This window comes from Glycine soja, chromosome 1 (assembly GCF_004193775.1).
Source record: "Glycine soja cultivar W05 chromosome 1, ASM419377v2, whole genome shotgun sequence".
In the NCBI taxonomy this organism is placed as follows: domain Eukaryota; kingdom Viridiplantae; phylum Streptophyta; class Magnoliopsida; order Fabales; family Fabaceae; genus Glycine; species Glycine soja.
Genome location: NC_041002.1, coordinates 57,547 through 75,343, shown reverse-complemented (window position 1 = coordinate 75,343; position 17,797 = coordinate 57,547). Strand labels below are relative to the sequence as shown.

At 42.0% G+C, this 17,797-nt stretch overlaps 1 long non-coding RNA gene across 1 annotated transcript; it reads left to right on the top strand.

Moving 5' to 3' along the window:
* The first annotated feature begins 9,263 nt into the window (after positions 1–9,263).
* LOC114406964 lies at positions 9,264–15,240 on the top strand. The gene is made up of 4 exons (XR_003665571.1): positions 9,264–12,200; positions 14,397–14,522; positions 14,670–14,735; positions 14,837–15,240. It is a non-coding gene; the product is annotated as an uncharacterized LOC114406964 (long non-coding RNA).
* The last annotated feature ends 2,557 nt before the right edge of the window (positions 15,241–17,797 follow it).

Here is a 17,797-nt window from a genome sequence, read left to right as displayed (position 1 = left end):
GCATAGGTCATTATTAATAAGGATTTGCCTCTTGGCCAAGTTGTCCTTAGTGGGAAGTCTATCCCATAACAATCTCTAAGCAAAGGACAATGCTCTCGGGGGGATTTTGATATCCCAAAGTTGCCGGAAAGCCAGGTACTGGACCTCGGAAGACTGCTCATCTTTTAGAAGTTGGTAGGCCGATTTAGTAGAGAAGTTGCCACTAATGTCAGCTCTCCAAACCCAGGTGTCATTGAGATTGCTATTAAGCCTAGTCATTGAAATGAGATCAATGAACTTGGAAGCAATTTCTGTCTCATGATCAAACAGGTTTCTTCTCCAAAGAAGATTCCATTCCCAACCATCCTCAGAAAAGGATCCCATATCAGCCACTATATGATTTCTTTGAGAAGAAATTGAGTATAACTCTGGAAATTGATCTTTGAGAGGGAATCCATCCTTAGCCCAAGCATCTTCCCAAAACAAAATTTGATCACCCCTACCCATCTTCCAGCAGAATTGTTTCAAGACAGCATTCATATTATGATCTTGGTTGAGAGCCTTTGGGTCAGCCCACCAGTTGGAGAAATAGTGTTTGTGAGGCCCCTGGTCCAGTCCTCTCCACCCCTGATATTTGGAAATCAAGATCCTATTCCACAGCTGGTCTGGTTGGTGAAACATGAACCATTTCCATTTGATTAGTAGAGAATTATTTAAAATTCTCAAATCTTGGATCCCCAATCCTCCTGCATCTCTAGAAGCACAGCATTGTGTCCAAGAAATCCAAGCTATCTTCTTCTCATCTGATTTCCCTCCCCACAGAAATTGTCTTTGAATGGAGGATAGCCTATTAATGACTGTTTTAGGGGCCTTGAAAAAGGAAAGGTAGTACAAAGGTAGAGCTGTTAAAACAGCCTTAATAAGAGTGAGTCTGCCAGCCATGGATATGTTTCTCTTATTCCACCTATTCAACCTATCTTCAAATTTCCTAATCACAGGATCCCAAATCATCCTTCTTTTGGGATTAGCAGCAATCGGAATTCCTAAATAGCTGAAAGGAAATTGAAGCAAGGCGCAGTTAAGATGATTTGCAGCATGAAGACACCAATCTTCTGTTTGCCCAATAGCTCCAAATTTGCTCTTAGCAAAGTTAATTCTCAAACCAGACACCAGCTCAAAACATCTTAGGATACCCTTCACAGTTTTGACATTTTTCATAGATGCTTCTCCAAAGAATATCGTGTCGTCGGCATATTGAAGAATGTCAACAGGCACGTTGTTGCTTCCCACCAAAAAGCTAGAGAAACACTGCTTTGACACAGCTTCCCTCATGAGACCTGTCAACCCTTCAGCCACTAGATCAAATAAAAGAGGGGCCAAAGGGTCCCCTTGTCTCAACCCTCTTTGAGGTTTGAATTCAGCAGTAGGACTGCCATTCACAAGGACAGATATGGAAGCTGAAGTAAGGCACCCCCTGATCCACCTAGACCACCTCTTAGGAAATCCCATTCTGCTGAGCATATAAAAAAGAAACTGCCAAGAGACAGAATCGTAGGCCTTCTCGAAGTCCACTTTGAAAATCATGCAAGGTCTCTTAGATCTCCTAGCCTCCTCGACCACTTCATTTGCCACCAAAACTCCATGAAGCAGCTGTCTCCCTTTAATAAAAGTTGTCTGCCTCTCATCAATAATCTGCGACATGATGTTTCTCATCCTATTAGCCAGCAATTTAGTGATAACTTTATACATACAACCTATGAGGGAGATAGGCCTGAAGTCACTAATGAGCTGGGGATCCTTTATCTTAGGTATCAGAGCAATGAAGGAAGACTTGCTTCCTTTAGGGAAAGAAGCATTAACATAAAACTCTGATATAAACCTAAGGAATTCAGGTTTTAAATCCTCCCAAAAGAATTTAATGAATCTGAAGTTGAAACCGTCTGGCCCTAGACTTTTATCATTTCCACAGCTCCACACAGCACATCGCACCTCTTCTTCTTTAAAAGGTTCAATCAATGAATCCCTCTGAATATGAGTTAAAACATTGAATGAGACTCCATCTAAGTTAGCCATATGCAGCTGGGATTCCTGAAATCTTCTCTGGAAATGCTGCAGTATTTCAGCTTTAATGAGGTTAGGGTCTTCCACCCAACAGTTGTCAATTGTTAACCCTCTCAAGTTATTTCTTCTCCTGCTGTGATTAATCAATTTATGGAAATAATTGGAGTTGCTGTCCCCCTCCTTTATCCATCTGCTTCTGGACTTTTGTCTCAAGGTGGATTCATAAAAATTAGCCTTGTCCCAAAGCTCAGCTTGAAGCTTTTTCAGCAGCTGAACTTGTTGATCAGAAGGCTGGGATGGTAAAGAGTTCTCCAATTCATTCATCTCCTGCTGGATTTGATTCACCTTGGTACACATGTCTGCTGCATTCTCTTTACTCCATAGCTTCAGTCTAGCTTTTAAGATCTTGAATTTATTTTTTAAAACAAATCCACCCCATCCGAAGAGCTGGTTGTCAGCCCAACAGTCCCTCACCACTTTCTGGTACTCCTTGTTGTTGAGCCAAGCATCAAAAACCTTGAAAGGCTTTGGACCCCAGTCGATGCTTTTAGATTTCAAAATTATGGGGCAGTGGTCAGAGTAGTTCCTTTCTAAATTACATTGGGAGCTATCTGGCCATTTATCTAACCACCATCACTAACCAAGACTCTATCAATCTTGCTTTTACAAGATCCATTTGGCCTGACCCAGGTAAAAGGCTTTCCCATGCAAGGTATATCCTCAACTTCTAATTCAGCAATCCACTCATTAAACTCAGCTATGGTACTGTTATCAGTACCCAAAGACTTAGAGAGAAAGAGAATGAGAGAGAGAGAGAGAGAAAGAGAGTTTAGACAGAGAGAGAGAGAGAGAGAGAGTTTAGACAGAGAGTCAGTAGTGAGAGAGAGAGAGGGAAACACAGGGGGGGGGGAGCGAGTCTGAAGGAAATTGACAGAACCAGAGGGCCAACCCGAGGGAGACACCTTCTGAGAGAATACCGGCGAGGACGAGTACGGAGCAGGAGTGTTGGTTGCCGATATCATGATTTTCGACCAGGAAACGCAGAGGATGGGGATGTGCGTGAAGCTGTTGATACCACAACCTCAACCAATGAAGGAGAATGGGTTAAAGTAACCCGTAGGAGGAATAAGAACACGACAGTTGGTCGATTGCAAGCACGGTCAATGAACTAGCACGTGTCTAATAGAACAATAACATGGCGGAACAAGGCTAACATCACATCATTTTACTTCTCTAGATTCCCATCATGGGTTAATGAGAAGGACTTGTGGCAGAAATTTCAAAGATGGGGAAAGGTAAGGGAGGTTTTCATCCCCAAGTATAAAAACAGAGAAGGGCAGAGATTTGGTTTTGTCAGATATAAGGACGTGGAAGACGCAGCGGGGCTGGAAAGAAAACTAGATAATAGTATCTTCTTTGATGGGAGGAAAATGTTCGTTAATCAGCCCAGATTCGAAAGGAACAAGGGGGCCATAAGGAAGCAAAATGGTAACAGTCTGCCTCATAATGTTAACTTGCAAGGTGTGGACAGACGTAGACAAGGAGGCTTGGAAACGTGTGTTAATGGCGGCAGACTTCGTTCATACGCCGAGGTAGTTAAGGTAGCTCAGTTGGGAACGAGTGTCCTTTTGCCACCAGAATGAAAAACCCCAACTCGTTGAGGATGTGTCGACAACAGTCATCCTCCAGGTATCAAAGGCGCAGAAGGAGTGGATACAGAATGCATGGATAGGTCGACTAAAAAATATCGGCATGTTTGAAAGATTAGAGGAGGAATTCAAATGGGTGTTAGATAACGATGTTACCCCGTGCTATTGGGGTGATGACTGGGTAATCTTCCATAATCTGCAACAGACTAAGGCTATGCAGTTGATTCAGGAGGAGAGGCAGAATGGTTCCACTCCGATCATGGACCTTCAGAAATGGTCCCCGGACTTTCGTCCGACACACAGGCTGGCATGGGTTCTTCTCTGGGGTCTGCCGTCGATGGCGTGGGAGCCGGACTCAATGGGAAAGGTGGTGGCGGAGATTGGCGACTTGGTGGAAGTCGACGAAATGGTGGAGAACAGAAAACGGATGGACGTGGCAAGGATCCTCATCAGGACAAACGGTAGACCGGGGATACATTCGGAGGTGACGGCGGTCATAGATGGAGTTTCAAATGTCATCCATATCGTTGAAGACATGTCGTGCATGGGTGAGTGGCGGAAAGTGAAGAGATCGGACACTGGGTTCCCGCCGTCCCCGTTTTCGACGGAGCCAAACACCCCCGATACTGGTGGGGGAGATTTCCAAGGGGCCGTAACCCACTTCGAGCTAGCCGACAGCACTCCCGGTGACGACAAAGGCTTCTCCACCGACGGGAGACAGCCACTCTCTCTTCAATCGCGTCGCGACCAGTGGGTAAAAACCATTGGTCAAAGATGCTTGGACCAGGATTTTCGTGAACCAACCAACGACAACTTTTTCTCGAGTTGCCCCCCAACCGTTGGTCCTGCTATATTACCCGAAGAAGTCTCTGCCCAAAAGCTGTTAACGAAGAGTGCAGTTAATGGTTTTCCGAAAGGGGAGGCGAGAGAAAAAACACTCACCCAGGAGACCCAACATGGAAAGCCTATAGTGGAAGGACCGACAGGTTCAGTTTGCGACACAGCTAAGGAGCAGCATAATTTTAATCCAAATGAAGCACCTATCTCAGCCTATGTTGACCAGCCTTATAATAGATCTTTTTCTAACCCACATCAAAGTTACGAGGATGAGGGGTGGTACATGGGCCCCAGTCCTAAAGGCCCAATATCAGCACCTGGCACTAGATACTACGTTAGAAGAAAGGTTAGAGGACAACCTCCATCTCACGAGAACCTAGGTGTGGACCTCATAACCCCTCCTAATTTGCCACCTGAAGTGGGTACAAACAGCAATTCTCAAGACAGTAATCTTGGGCAAATTAATTCTCATACCCTAGAGAACCAATATGCCTTAGTAAAGCAAATGGGCCTGACCCATGGAGAGGATAGTGTGAAGGTTCGGAGGATGATGGTAGACATGGAAAACAGAGACACCAAGCAGGCAGCAGAGATGGGAATTAAAATGGCCTCATCATGATCATTCTCTCCTATAATTCCAGAGGTTTGGGCAAGGGGATTAAGTGGGCTGCCATTAGGAGAATTAATATGAAGCATAAGGTGGACATTGTGTGTATTCAAGAAACCAAAAAGGAGTCTTTTGAGAGGAACACTTGTCAATCTATGTGGGGGGATTCTTCAGTGTCATGGGATTTTGTTCCTTCAATTCAATCATCAGGAGGCTTGGTGTGTTTGTGGAATAACTCAGATTTTCAGGTGGAGAGGAGGGTAAAAGGCAGAAATTTTCTAATGTTAGAGGGGAATTGGATGAAAGATAATCAGAGGATTCGAGTTGTTAATGTTTATGCTCCTTGCGATTTACCTGGGAAAAGGGCTCTGTGGGATGATTTGAGGCACCTTAAGGATTCTGATCCTAATGGCCTCTGGTGCTTTCTAGGGGATTTCAATAGTATAAGGAACCAGGGGGAGAGAATTAGCATATCACAGAGGTCTGTTGCTACTTCAGATACCTCGGACTTCAATGACTGGATATCTGAGATGGAGCTCCAGGACATAAGATGTTTTGGGAACAATTTCACTTGGTTTAGGCCCAATGGCAGTGCCAAGAGCAGACTAGACAGATTCCTGGTGTCTGATCAATGGCTATCCTTGTGGCCTGATACTTCTCAACATGTTCTTCAAAGAGATTATTCGGATCATTGCCCAATCATCTTGACCACAAAGATGGTGGATTGGGGCCCTAAGCCTTTTAGGGTGGTGGACTGGTGGCTTAAACATAAAGGGTACCATTCTATGATTAAAGAGGCTTGGATCTCAGATGTGCAGGGTGGATGGGGGGGAGTTGCTCTTAAAAATAAATTGAGGAACCTGAGATTGGTTATAAAACAATGGTGTAAAGAGAAGGGGGACATCAAAGCTTCTCAGATTCAGAACCTGAAGCAGAAACTTCATGATTTGGAGAATTTAGCTTCTCATAGAACCTTATCTGAATCTGAAGTCATAACCAAGAGAATTCTGCAGCAACAGCTGTGGGATGTCTCAACTGCTTATGAATCTTTGTTGAGGCAGAAATCTAGGGATAAGTGGATCAAGGAGGGCGACAGAAACACAGCATACTTTCACAAACTGATAAATTTTAGAAGAAGCTCAGGTGCTGTCCAGGGTATCCTTATTGATGGTGTGTGGGTCCACCAACCAGACCTTGTTAAGAAGGCAGTGTTCAATTTCTTTGCTGAGAGGTTTACTGAACAGAATCATCATAGACCTACCTTGGATGGGGTTTGTTTTCCCTCCATAGATCAACATCAAAGAGTGGGGTTGACTGCTCCCTTTTCTGACATAGAGCTCAAGGATGCTGTTTGGAGCTGCGATGGAGATAAATGCCCGGACCCGGATGGTTTTAATTTTAATTTTATCAAGAAATTTTGGGGACTGTTGCAACCTGATTTTAGAAGATTCGTGGATGAATTCCATGTCCATGGCACTTTTCCTAGAGGGAGTAATGCATCTTTTGTGGCTCTTATCCCCAAGATAACCCAACCGCAGTCCTTAAATGATTATAGGCCCATTTCGCTCATTGGGTGCATGTATAAAATCATAGCTAAGCTTCTAGCAAACAGGTTGAGGGTGGTGCTTCCAGATCTAATAGATGAAAGGCAGTCAGCCTTCATAAAGAATAGGCATATCCTTCATGGAATTCTTACTCTTAATGAGGTGGTGGATGAAGCTATTCGGAGGAAGAAGCCTGCTATGATTTTTAAAGTGGACTTTGAGAAAGCCTATGATTCGGTTTCTTGGTCTTTTCTGGACTATATGTTGATGAGATTAGGCTTTTGTCCTATATGGAGAAAATGGATTTCTGTTTGTCTCCAAACAGCTACAATTTCAGTCTTGGTAAATGGGAGTCCTACCAAGGAGTTTGTTCCTTCTAGAGGATTGAGGCAAGGGGATCCTCTAGCCCCTTTGCTTTTCAACATAGTGGCTGAGGGTCTTACTGGTATGATGAGGGAGGCTTTGAACAAAGATCTGTATTCAAGTTTCTTGGTTGGGAAGCAAAAAGTGCCTACAAACATTCTGCAATATGCAGATGACACTGTTTTTATTGGAGAGGCCTCTTGGGAGAATGCTGTAGTCCTAAAGTCAATGCTGAGAGGTTTTGAAATGGCATCGGGCTTGAAGATCAATTTTGCCAAAAATCAGATTGGTGTTGTGGGGGTTCAGACCAGCTGGATTCAGGAAGTAGCAGATTTCCTGAACTGTAGACACATGGATTTTCCTTTTTATTATCTAGGTATGCCTATTGGTATCAAATCATCAAGCAGGGTAGTATGGGAGCCTATGATATCTAAGTTTGAAGCTAAGCTCTCCAAGTGGAATCAGAAGAATTTATCAATGGGTGGTAGGGTTACATTGATCAAGTTTGTCTTGAATGCCCTCCCTATTTATCTCTTATCTTTTTTCAAGATCCCCAAAAGAGTGGTAGATAAGCTGGAATCTCTTCAAAGAAACTTCATGTGGGGGGGAAACCAACAGCTCAAGAGAATCCCTTGGGTAAAATGGGAAGTGATCTGTCTTCCAAAGAGTGATGGAGGTTTGGGGATAAAGGATCTGGCCAAATTCAATGCACATCTTTGATGGGGAGATGGATTTGGGATCTAGCTGCTAACCACAATCAACTATGGGCCAGAATTCTCATTTCCAAATATGGAGGCTGGGTAGACCTGCAGAGTGGTAGAGATAAAGCTTGGCATTCCCATTGGTGGAAGGACCTTAGAAGACTCTATCTGATTTCCACAGCATCCACCAGAATATGGTATGGAGGGTTGGTTGTGGGGACAAAATCAAATTTTGGCAAGATTCTTGGTTGAGTGAGGGTTGTAACCTTCAGCAGAAGTATAATCAACTCTATACCATCAGCAGACAGCAGAATCTCACCATTTCTAAGATGGGAAAGTTTTCTCAGAATGCTTGGAGTTGGGATTTTAAGTGGAGAAGGAGTTTATTTGATTATGAGTACGCGATGGCTGTTGACTTCATGGATGAAATCTCAGGCATATCCATCCAGAATCAGGCTCATGATAGCATGTTCTGGAAAGCTGACCCTAGTGGTGTTTATTCCACTAAGTCAGCATATAGGCTCCTGATGCCATCCATCAGCTCTGCCCCTTCCAAGAGGAATTTTCAGATCCTGTGGCATTTGAAAATCCCCCCTCGAGCTGCGGTTTTCTCTTGGAGGTTGTTTTTGGATAGACTCCCCACTAGGGGAAACTTGGCCAGGAGAAGCATTCCTATTCAGGATATTATGTGCCCTCTCTGTGGCTGCCAGCATGAGGAGGCTGGGCATCTTTTCTTCCATTGTAAAATGACTAAGGGGCTGTGGTGGGAATCCTTGAGATGGATCCGGGGTATAGGAGCTCTTTCAGCTGATCCGGCTAGCCATTTTATCCAATTCTGTGATGGATTTGTTGCCACGAGTAATCACAGAAGGCGGGGCATGTGGTGGATTGCTCTATCTATTACAATATGGCAGCATAGGAATTCTCTCCTGTTTCAAGGCACTCCTTTTGAACCGCAGAAAGTTATGGAGGATGCATTATTTTTAGTTTGGTCTTGGCTAAAAGTTGGAGACAAAGGTTTCAATACATCTTATAACCATTGGTCTACCAATCTTATGGAGGCATTTGGTTAAGATATCTGTATTGATGTCCTTTGTGATGGGCTCTGTTGGGGTTTTGTTATTTCTGTTTTTGGAAGGTGGCACCTAGTGCCTTGTAATTGCTTTCTTCAGTACCTCTGGTACTGGTACTGTTTAGTTTATTAATAATATCCTAATTTTGCCTTCCAAAAAAAAAAATGGTACTGTTATCAGAATTGCTGCGATTGCATCCCATTCTTTCTGAAGGGTGTCTAATGCAATTGAAGTCCCCTAGAAAACACCAACATGAGTCTTGGGATTGGATCTTTATGTGGAAGCTTGATGCGACTAAATATTTGAACTGCAGTTTGTTAACTATTCCTTTTGTATAGGTTTTTCACGATAGCTTCTCTTACTAACCCATTCAATGCTTCTGCCACAATGTTAAATAGAAGCGGTGCTAAAGGATCCCCTTGCCTCAGGCCTCTTTGTGGTATGAACTCATGCGAGGGACTACCGCTCACCAAAACTGAGATGGAAGCTGATTTTAAGCACCCCTCCACCCATTGAATCCACTTAGAACAAAAACCCATCCTCCTCAGCTTGTAAAGCAAGAAATCCCATGATATTGAGTCATATGCCTTCTCATAATCAACTTTAAAAATAATGCTTGACTTCTGCCCTCTCCTAGCTTCGTCGACCACCTCATTTGCAATTACCGAGCTATGTAGCATATGTATTCCTTTTATGAATGCGGATTGTCTTTCGTCTATGATAAAAAGGGATGACCTTCTCCAAACGGTTGGCCAGAATCTTTGCCACTATCTTGTATACACACCCTATCAGTGAGATGGGCCTGTAGTCATTCAGAAGCTGTGGCTCTCGTACTTTGGGAAGAAGTGCTATAAATGATGCATTGCATCCCCTGGGAAATTTTCCATTAACATGGAATTCATCTAAGAACCTCAAAACATCGGGTTTAATGAGATGCCAAAATTTCTTGATGAATTTGAAATTTAGTCCATCTGGACCTGGACTTTTCTCACTCCCACATTCCCATAAAGTGCTTGTCACCTCAACTTCCTTGAATCGTTCCACTAGCATATCATTATGGTGCCCATCTATGGTCTGGAAGAATATACCGTCCAACTGTGGTCTTTCTTGGTCCGATTCTTGAAATCGCTGCATAAAGAAAGATCTTATTGCGTCTTTGACTCTTGCCAGCTCTTCAATCCAAGATCCATCAATCATCACTCCTTTGAAGCAACTATTTCCGCGGCTGACATTCATCAACAAATGAAAATATCTTGAGTTACAATCTCCTTCTGCCTTAGTAAGGACTCATGTGATTGGGCCGCTATCCACAGGTCTTCTTAAAGCTGCTTCCTGGTCAACATTTCTTGAGGGGTTAAGTGTCTGTCACTTGTGTCATTCTCCAACTTGTTTAGCTCCTCCTCAATTTTCTTGAATTATTTAAAGGTATCACCGAAATGTTCTTTGTTCCAGGCCTTCATACTTTGCTTCAATTTTTTGATTTTTTCTTTAAGCACAAATCCTCCCCAGCCACTTTGCTGATTAGATCTCCATGCCTCTTGAATAGTTTTCTTGAATGAATTGTCTGAAAGCCAACAATTGAGGATCTTGAACGGTTTGGGACCCCAATCAACAAATTTGGATGACAGCATGACTGGGCAATGATCAGAGAAGTTTCTATCCAATGCCTGCTGAGTGCTACCAAGCCATTTGGCGAGCTACTCTGGAGAAACCAAGAATCTGTCCAACTTGCTCCTAACAGTTCTGTTTGGTCTAAACCAAGTGAATTTTCTTCCCAACCATGGCGCTTTATTTACCTCCAATTTTTCAATCCATTCATTGAAGTCATTGATACTACTTTCCCCTATCTCCCTTTGACATACGCTCAGTCTTTCAGATGGATCTCTGATATTATTAAAATCTCCCAAGATACACCATAGTCCCCCTTGGCTCTGGCTCTTCATCTGCTTGACATTATCCCATAGAACTCTTTGATTATGGATGTCACATGGTGAGTAAATGGTGATGATATGAATCTGTTGAGTCTCTAGGAGCTTCTTTACTACCAATAATATGAACCCAGGTCCACTAACTTTTTTTTCTAGCTTGAAAGTTTTATCACTCCAGATGCATAGAATTCCACCTGCTGAATTTAATGCAGGTAGTGCCTCCTAGCTGACTTCAGAGTCCCCCACAAAGCCTGACATGTGGACTTATCTATAATCTCCTTTTTCGTCTCTTGTATACATAACATGTCAATATGCCACATATTGACCAATCTTCTAATTGTTGGTCATTTGACCCCCCTCCCTAGCCCTCCCTCTGACATTGTATGAGATGATGTTCATTGGATACCCCTCCTACTTCCCACACTCTGTGCCTCTATTTTATCCCTTTTCTCCATTTCCATTAATTTGCTCACATAATTGCTTTGCTGTGGCCCACAAGTGACCCCAATTCCTTTGCCATTTCCCATAATGCTGCAGCTTCTTGCTTCTGCTTGGTAGCACCTTCTTCCTCCTCATAGTCTATTTGAATTGGGCTTTTATCTATGTTAGAACTGATTCCTACTTGGTCTAAACCCGCTTTGTCCTCGACCCCGAGCTGATGATGGTTTGGGCTATGGATGGTGGTCTTTAATTTTGGGTTTGTGGCTGAAATGGGGCCTTCTGTGCTGCAGCCCAGGTGCAATTTCTTTTGGAATTTTTTTTTTTCGTGAGTAAACCTGCAAATTAGGTGAATGAGAGCTAAAGAGGTGTTGATGAAGTGAAGTGAGGGGGGTGTGGATAGCAAGGCCCGATCCACCTTCCATATTCTTCTCTTGCTGACGTGGCTGGTTATAAATAATAATACTCGTTCCCTTCACGCTGCCATACCTCATCTTTTCGCTATTTTCTGCTTCTCCCCCTCATTCGATCCTCTCTGTATTGGTTATTTCCTTGGTACCCTGCATGTTTCCTTTTTTATGTAAGTTGACTTCTGATTCCGTCTGAGCGTCTAGCTGTCGGTGGGTATGGGTCTCCACTGTGTCGATCAAGCACGTTTGTCTGCCCTGACGTATTTCATTAGCCGTTGGGCCAGAAAACCACTGGGTAATGCAGTTGTCTTGTGGTTGCTGATTATCCTTTGTTCAGTGGATAATTGGGTGGTAGCGTGTAACACTGTTCCCGACGGCAGCGCCTCCACCTCCTCCTCTTTGGCTGCAGCCGCGAGCTCCTCTTCTTTAGCTTCGTACACCGTCGAGTCCTGCTCGGTCGAGTTCACCGCCACGTCCTGTATGGGCTTCGTCGAGGTCACGTCCCGCTCGGCCCAGGTCATTGTCGGTGTCTCGGCTTGTTTGACCATCGTCGGCGACGCTTCCTGCTCAGCTGCCAACATCATCTCGCGACGGTTAGGTAATTGCCCAGGTACATAGCTCGATCCCCCCTCCGGCAGCGCCTCATTTGATAATGGCTGCACTTCAGCATTTCTGAGTGCCATCGTGAAATCGCATTCATCGTCCTTATCACTATCTATTGTTTGTATCTCCTCCGATGATCCATACTCACACCATCGCCTGCAATGACCCCTCTCTGGGTTACTTCTGCCTTCTTCCACTATATGCACACTGTGCATCTCCCCATGGATATGTACATTGACTATGTGTTGTTTGAGTGGTCTTCGTGATGTTTTCAGCAGGACCCGTGTCCTGTCCAGCCTCCTAACCACTTTGACATCGTCATCAACGTCCACCAAATCACCAATGGCAGCCATAATCTTGCTTATTTGTTTGGTGTCCCAAGCCAATAGTGGTATACCCCAGCAATTGACCCACGTTAGTCTATACCCCGTGCACAGCTTCGGGCTCCATTTTTCCAGGGAGTAGAAAGGGGTAGCTCCTCTTACTGTTCTTCCTCTGTCATCTGCTTGGCTCTTTCGTCGGTGAGGCCTAATAATAAGATCATATCGTCCCCCATGTACTTCGGCACTACATCTTCTCCATCGTCCCAGTACAAATCATCTTCAACTTTATCAAACATGGCCAGATTTTTTAACCTCCCTACCCACGCCTCCTTGACCCGGGTAAACTCAGTTTCCGGCACATCAAGATACACCGATGACCATGACCCTTCATAACTGCGAATTTCACTACCTACTGGTCTCCTTGAGCCTGTTCCACTTTTATTCCCTGACACAACCTCCACATACGACCCTTTGTTCGACCTGGGTTGCAGCTGCCTTAACCGAATTGCCTCCTCTCCCCTTTGCTCATTGTTTGCCACTCATTTCATCTCTGGGTTTATCTGCTGGATTCTGTTCCTCCCAAATTTGGGGGTGTTGACGTACATCTTTAGGCCACCATAGACGATGTCATCAAGTTTCTTTTCGAGACTATGCACATCCTCCACGCCTTTGAATCTAGCAAACCCATATCTTCTACCATTCTTGTTCCTATTCTTGGAGATGAAAACCTCCCTTACATCACCAAACTTCTTGAAATGGTGCCATAAGTCTTTCACAGTGGCCTCCTTTGGAAAACAAGTGAAGTAGAACGATATAATGTCATTCCAACCCCTCCAACTAACTCGATTGTAGCTTGGTTTATGACCATTCCTAATTCCGGCATGATTCTGGTGGGAATCCTCTCTCCAGCTCTCACTGTATCTCTCTTTCTTCTCTATCCTGAACCTCACTCTCACCCACCCATTCTCTCTCTCTCTCTCTCTCTCTACTCATCTCTCTTTTTCCTCTACTAGGTTGATCTCTCCTCACAAGGCACTTCTATATGGATGGACACACATTTAGATTATTAAAAGAAAATAAAAAAATAAAAAAATAAAAAATAAAAAATTCATTTTTTAACTTTTGGAAAAGTCAGCTTAAAATATAATATAAAATTAGCAAAAATAATGTCTCTTGACTGTTTTAAGTCTTGTTATTATTAAAAAACATAGAAGGTTGATTTAAAAAGATGAATATACCATCAATTTAGATATTGTTATATATTACTCATATTTCATTTCATTAGAGTCTCTCTCTTTGTGTGTGTATGCGATGCCCCTCTGTCCTATATTTTAGACCTTAGTCGAGTCGGAATGTCTGTGTCCGTATCCGTGTCTGGTGTTTGTGTCAAAGTGCGTGTTTTATAGACTGAAAGTGACAAGAAACTGAAATCTAAACAAAAAAAAGGTAAGGTATGCTATATACAGCTGAGTAGACAACTAGCCCTAGGATGCATAGTTGTATGGGCTGGTTCTCTCTATTAAGCAAAAATGTTTTAATCTATCTATCTAATCTACATACACACATTAAATTTTGTATTTTATTTCAAATTAAATATTTTTCCCAATTATTTTGATATTCACGCCATGTTCTACCAATGCTGCCTTTTCTTTCCTAAGGAAAAAATCAATATACTTTCAGCATCAAACATTTGCATGTGAAGACAAAGGCAGAACTATTGAGCAAAAATGTTGTAATCTATCAATCTAATCTACACACACACATATTAAATTTTGTATTTTCTTTGAAATTAAATATTTTTCCCAATTGTTTTGATATTCACGCCATGTTCTACCAATGCTACCTTTTCTTTCCTAAGGAAAAAATCAATATACTTGCAGTGTCAAACATTTGCATGTGAAGACAAAGGCAGAACTTAAAGAAGCTATGTGTGTAGCACAACATGAGCAAATGGACTGTATGGTTGAGATTGAGAGTTCCATTAATGCCAATGCCAATTTCCACAGGTTTAATTTGCATTTTGGTTATTTAATATTTTGTTGACTTAATGAACAAGTCTTTGCCAACACCTTCACTTCTTGACTCTGCATTTTGAAAAAATTTGAACTCCAAACTACTTAACACACCATAAGTTTCCTGTCATGGATTTTCAGTCAAGGCTCTATAAAGGACAAGTTCTATTTATACAAAATCCGTGAAATACAGTGTTCTAAATATAGGTGAGTTTCCACATTGCACAGTGATTCTAATCTCTAATTTATTTGGATGTTCCTTTCTTTTGATTCTTTTCCTTGGATTGGATGTAATGGTTTTGTGGCAGAATTGCACTTGAAGCTCCGCCAACATCAACATTTGTTACTGATAGTTGTAAGGAATTTTATAGAGAAGGATTTATTTTATCTTTAGTGCTTGAAGAGGGAAGCGTTGGTTATGGTGAGGTTGGTATCAGTTTCATGTTATATCATGTCTTGTATCTTGCTTTACATTAATGTCTTGCTTTATAATAACGTTGGGCTGTTAAAAAACTGAAGATTAGATAAAAGCTAAATTTCTTAGTAAATGTATTTATAGAGTTAGAGTTCATAGCTCTAATACAAGATATGGATAGCGGTGTGGAGTGGCTGCCACAAAAAAATGAGATAGTAGATAGTGAGATGACCGCTACTCTAATATTTTCGTAAATGTTAAATAATTATTATTATATATATACTCTTTGGAGTCAAATATGAGCAAAAAAAATTTGTGAGTTATGGAACATAATATAAATTTTTTCTAGCTATTTTTACCTTATTTAATGACACCATCCCTATAACCCTCTCAACTAACTGATATTCTATTTCTATTGACGTTTTTTTATTCATGATATCAAGTTTCAATGAAGGATAGTTTTGGAAAAAAGACAATGATAACTTAACGTAACATAATGAGATGGGTTACAAGTAGAATGATCATCTTTTCGTAGGGCAATGGGTAGTTCAAGGTCAAATTGCAGGCCTGGATCTAGTAGAAGTCTGCACTAGGGAAGGTTGATCATGGTCTGGACCTCAGCTAAAGGAGTAGGTACAGGTGCCACTGGTTGGTTTAGGAGACATTGATATCTCTAAATAGATTGTACTGTCAGAGGATGCTCAGATGGGTTTTCATATAGGATAGAGGGAACATAAAGTAGATTGAAGGGACAATCTGGCACGAGGAACAAAGCAGCTTTGATACCATAATAAAGTTCAATAAGTTGAGGAAGACTATTAGAAAAGATGCGAGTTGAGAGAAAATGCACAGAGAATTTTGAGTTTTATTTAAATGTGAAAAATTGAGCCTTTATTTATAAATGGTCAGGAAAGGTGTAAGCTAACCAATATCTCAATAACAACAGATTGAAAGTTATGAAGCACAAAACCTCTCTTGTTTGAAGAATCAATAATGTTACAAAATTCCTAAAACTAGTAGGAGTTACCATCTGAGAGGGACCACACGCATCTGAATAGACTACAACAAAAAGGGATGTAGCCTTTTTATTGACATGGTCAGGAAAAGAGTGACGTGTGTTTTCCTAATTGACATGACTCACTATGTAAATCAGACAACTTGGAGAGACTTGGCAACAACTTCTAAAGTTTAGGAAGACCAAGATGTCCCAACTAGGCATGTTTGGTGAGGAAAGATGTGGTAGCAAAACACATTTTATTGTGGAGCGAAGGGGCAATAGAGATTGAGACTCGCATCCAATGCCAATCGTCTCTCCCGAGCTTCGATCCTACAAGGTAACAATGCCTTTAGTGAATGTTTCTAAACAATAATGGATTGATTAAAGGGACAATCAGGTACAAATAAAATAGAATTGACAGTCAATAGGGGAAGGGGATAGGTGGTGTTGATTCCCTAGCATTGTATTTGGGAATCGTTGGCAGTATAACTTAGGTGCTATCTACACTCCGGTGTGCTCCTGTTCCTCCAATGATCCTTTTTGGCTGTTTGGCTCCTTTTAGTTGTGTTTAGTTGCTCTTTGGCGATGGCTTCATCTAATTTTGGATCTGCTTCCTCTGTCATGACTTTCACAAACGACCCCTTATCTCCTGCGAAAAACTCATTGGCACAGCCAACTACAGCACCTGCACCTAGGCAGTGCTGTTCAGTTGCGGTTCCAAGACCAAAGCCCTGCCGATCACTTGACCACTAAATTGAAGGATGTTCCAACTAAAAATCAAGTTCGTTGGAAGCAAATTAATGCCTCTTTATGTAGTTTCCTTTGGTTTTCTCATGCTCCTGACTTTCAGGCACAATACTAGGCTCTTACAAACTGTTATGATGTGTGGACCAAGGCCAAGAAAGTTTACTCCAACGATGTCCATCGTGCTTATGGTTTGTTTACCCCTTTAACAAACATCAAGTTGGAGAATGCTGACATGTAGACATACCGAGGTAAGCTCGATTGCTTGATTGCGGAATAGTCTACAAACAAGTTAGAGAATGTTGACATGCCTTTTACCAGTGATGTAGAAATTTTTTACAAACAACACAATCAATTTATCATGGTGCAGACCTTGATGCAGTATGCATTCAGATACTATTGGATCCCATTCTTCCTACCTATGACATGGTTTAGGAGCAGTTGTTGTGTTTCTCCACACTGCATACTTTTGGAAACTTTTCCACGTCTATCAGGGAGTGCTCTACCCTTGTTTCTCATTCCTCTAATAATGGTGCATCTATCAGTGGTCGTCGACGTCCTCGTTGCAACTACTACAACAATTGGAATAATGTGGAACAAACTTAACTAGGACCTCAATGTTATCCTTTTCAATGTTTTTCTTCTTTGTCAAGACCTTTTTCATGAATTTAGCATATGCAGGCATTTGCTTCAAAGCTTCTGAGAATGGAATGTTGATTTGAAGCTGCTTGAAGATATCAATGAAGCAAGAAAACTATCGCTCCTTACCTTTCTTAGTTGGATTTTTTTGATAAGGAAGCTCCTCAATGATATGGGGCTTTGGCCTTTAACTTCTCCTCCTTAGTATTTCTATCTTTAGCCTTCACTCCAACAACCTCTCTCACTACTTCCTCTTCACCCTCGCTCTCCTTTTCTTTTTCTCCATTTTTTTAATATTTTTTTTATTTTATTTTCTTCCTAATTGTCTTTATTTTCTTCCTCGTTGTCTTTGGAGCTCTATGATGTTGAGATCCAAAGTCATTGGTGATGTAATCTTGTCCCCCAAGGACATTGGATAGAAGACTCCAAGAAGATTGAGCCAAAGATGTGAGAGATCTTAGGGTTCTCATGAGT